Source organism: Populus trichocarpa, chromosome 16 (genome assembly GCF_000002775.5).
Source record: "Populus trichocarpa isolate Nisqually-1 chromosome 16, P.trichocarpa_v4.1, whole genome shotgun sequence".
In the NCBI taxonomy this organism is placed as follows: Eukaryota; Viridiplantae; Streptophyta; class Magnoliopsida; order Malpighiales; family Salicaceae; genus Populus; species Populus trichocarpa.
This window is the reverse complement of record NC_037300.2, coordinates 7,165,859-7,169,974: the sequence shown is the minus strand read 5'-3', so window position 1 is coordinate 7,169,974 and position 4,116 is coordinate 7,165,859.

The following is a 4,116-nucleotide window of genomic DNA, read 5'->3' as shown; positions in this document are numbered from 1 at the left end:
AGATGAAGATGTCATCGAAGAACACAAGGATAAACTTTCGCAAATGGCTCCGAAATACCTTCATCAGACTTTAGAATATGGCAAGAGCATTAGTCAAGCCAAAAGGCATGACCAGGAATTCATAGTGCCCATTATGAGTCTTGAATGTTGTCTTGTAAACATCCTCAGGAGACATTCTGATTTGGTGGTAACCAGATCTAAGGTCTATCTTAGAAAAAATAGTGGCCCCAACCAACTCGTCCAAGAGCTCGTCTATTAGAGGAATAGGAAATTTATCCTTCACTGTAAGTTTGTTTAATGCTTTGTAGTCAATGCATAGCCTCTAGGATCCATCCTTTTTCTTGACCAGGACTATTGGGGAAGCAAAAGGGTTATGACTGTGTTGGATGGTTCCCGACTCCAGCATTTCTTTAATCATCCTTTCTACCATATCCTTTTATATACTCGAGTGTCTATAGGGCCTGAGGTTTATTGGATTAGATCCCTCATTCAGAGTTATATTGTGATCATGGCTGCGTGGTAGTGGTAAATGCTTAGGCTCTTCAAAAACCTCTCGGTATTCTGCTTATAGAACTTCCAGGCCAGTATTCTTAATAGCACATGATTGTAGCTTACTGGACGTTGGTTGCCCCTCACTATCTTGATCCTCAATAAGGCACAGGCTGCACAGATTAATTTCAGATACTAATCTAGTGTTGCACAACAAGCCATTGAGTTGCTTAAACCTAACAGTCTCCACTAACACAAGATCATCCTCGTTGATAAAGACTTCTTGGCCTTGCCACATAAATGCCATCCACATCTCATCATAATTGCAAACAATGGTTTTCAATTTAGCTAGCCACTGAATTCCTAGGATCATGTCACAGTTTTTGAGGTCCAAGGTGAAAACATAAGTCACGAATGCAACTCCCTGCATTGACCATTGGAAGTTGTTGCACATTGAAGTGCAAGTCATGGTTTTCCCATCAATAACTTGTATAGTAAGGCTTTAATACTGGTGAGTTTACAATGCTACATTTCTACCACTTGGTTGCTGATGAAATGGTGTGTGCTCCCATAATTCACCAGAATAAACAAGGGTTGTTTTCCTACTCTGCCAGTGACTTTAAGAGTATTTAGGCCAACCACCCCTTCTAAGGTATTAAGAGATATATGTGGGTTATGAGTGTCATGTTCTACTTCCGTCACCCATTCACCCTCACTACTCTCCCCATCCTCTTCAACAACACACAATGAGTAAAGCTTCTTGTTCTGACACCTGTATCCAGGTATAAATTTTTCATCACACAAAAAACAAAAGCCCTTAGCTCTCCTCTCATCCAAGTCCTTGTTCCTGATAGGCCTAGTAGTTTTACTAGCATTGTTGGGGTTATAGGGTGAGGGAGTTGGCAGAATACCCGTGAAGAATGACTTAGAATTGTTATTGGAGGTCCTGATAGGCTTTTGTTATAATTGGGTGGGGTGTAAGTCTTGTTTTGGTAAGCATATGTAGTTGGCCGGTAGGTTTGTTTGTTGTGATTGGAGCTATAACGCTAATGGGTAAAGGTGTTATCATGCAACCTGGCAAGGGTGTAGGCTTCTTTTAAGGATTTTGGTTCGAACATCTTAATCAGATTTTTAACTTCTACTTCCAGTACTCCAATAAAAAACACCAAGGTATTTTTCTCAGAAATCTCGGATCTATTCCAAAGGATATGAAAGTCTTTTATGTAGGTCTCTAAGTCATTTTTTTGCTTTAATTCAATGAGTTCTTCTAATAGATTTCTCTCCCTCCCCCCTAAACCTGCAGCACAAAGCCTCTACATACTCATGCCATGATACTACCTACCCTCCCAGACTTCTCATGAAGTTTTGGTGCCAACACGAAGCCATTCCATCTAGATAATAGGAGGCCAATTTGAGTTTATCATGCTCAGCAATCTCCTCAACATCAAAGTACTGGTTACATTTATAAATCCATTTAAGGACATCTTTTCCCTAAAAAAACAAGAAACTCTCATTTTGGTCGACGTAATGGGTAATAAGGAGGTGTACCTTTACTGGCCCCATTGAACTTGGCAGAGAAGTCCTTTGCAGCAGGGTATTAAGGCGTAGCTGGGTGCTGAGGCGCCTTGGGTAGACTGGACTCACCGACGGAGAGCTGAGTGTTTTGCAAGATTGAGTCGACGCGAAAAGCAAGGGCATCAATAACCTCCTTAAGCTCCATGAAGCGTACATTGGTATCATCCCTGTTATCATTAAGTTGTTATTGAATTTGATAATACGCTTGGGTTTGCTCTGGATTGGTGGCTTCATCCACCTTCCTGGCCTCTTAGGACCTCGTCTTAGGTGGCATTTTTCGAGTCTAAAGATGCTGCTCTTATACCACTTGGAGAAATGGGTTGGAACAATGAATGACCCGACGTCAATATAACTGACAATGAATGAAACGAAGAGTAAGATGATGATAATTGAAGGAGAACGAGAGTGATACACAAGATTTGAGAAGGAGGGAAAGAATAACAGAGAGAGAGAGGAGTGAGAGAGGGAGAGTCTCCGAAAAATATGGGAATATGTTATATCATTCCATTTGCATGCATTCTGTTGAAACAAAATGCAATATATATAATAGCTTTTCCATTCTTAATGTTCTAGAGTTTTCTCCTACACACATGGCTTTAACATTGAAATTGAAATGCATAGCATTGGTTATAATGGCGACATCCAAAACGCACCGTTTGATTTATTGGTTCCCTTACTTGAATTTTCCTCTTAAAGATTACTTTTTAGTTCCCTTCTTGCAACAAAAACATGTTAGTAATCCATTAATAAAAAAAATTTACGTTAAAAAACAATATGCGTAGGGTATAGTTATACTAATATTTTTAATTTCTGAAACGAAAATGAGAATGAAAAGGACATTTCCATGTATTCAAAGAAACAAAATCTTGCGAATGTGTTAGTTCTTCCAAGACAGACCACATGCAAAATTAGTGCCTCCAAACTAAAGGGCCCCAGGCCATCATCCTGACAAAAGAAATGCATCTGGTGCCCTTGATTTCCTTACTTTCCCCCACAAGATCTTGACGTCGCATGTTCGCATTATTCGATCATATAATATTAGGATTCCGCAGACCCACTTGGGGTTGAATAGACTATGAAAAAAAGTCAAGGTTACTCTCAATTCTTATATAGCAAGAAAGAGTAAGATAACTGACCCTTAGCCCCTTGAAATGCCATCGAGAGGAAGAGTCCAGACAGCTGACAAGGCAATCACGTGAAATGATCGCGGCATTGTTTTGCATTGCATTTTAAAAAAAAATTTAAAACTTTTTATTTTTTACTTTAAATTAATTTGTTTTTAATGTATTTTGAATATTTTGATGTGTTGATGTCAAAAATAATTTTTAAAAATTAAAAAATATATATTATTTTAATATATTTTAGAATAAAAAATACTTTAAAAAGCAATCACAATCATATTTTCAAACACGCTAGACTCATCTATACAATTGTGGAGAGAAACATTACAGGGTATTTTTTTGTAAAACTTTGTATGTGTTTGGGAAAGATGATGGTCAAGTGAACACAAAAGCATTATAGTTTTTAAGAATATAAAATAGAATATGAGAGTATTCCAATATATTAACAAAATATATGATAAAAAAATATATTTTAATTCACAATATGAGAGTATTCCAATATATTAATTCACGTTTGGTACGTAGGATGTTATATCCGAGTTAAAATCTTTGGCATGTGAAATTAAGAAAATAAAGAGTGGGAGCATTAAATAATAGGATGCGTGACAAATACAGAAAGGAACAAACAAGTGGGGCCCGTAGTTATCTACATGTTGAATAACAAAAGATTTACTACAAGTTTATAATTTACGACAGTGTCTTATGCAGAAGGTTAACTGCATCCGTTCCTTTCAACTTTCAAGTTTTTGTTTTCTTTTTTTTTAATTAGGTGTTTTCCTTAAAATGCCACAATTAATATCTTGGACTTCGTGCTATGCGTATATTGTCTCCATTTCTGTAAGTACTCAATGTTTCAAAGGTGAGAGACAAATTATTTTTTGGGTAAATCATTCGAACCTACATTTATATAATTGGGAATATATCTTTATAC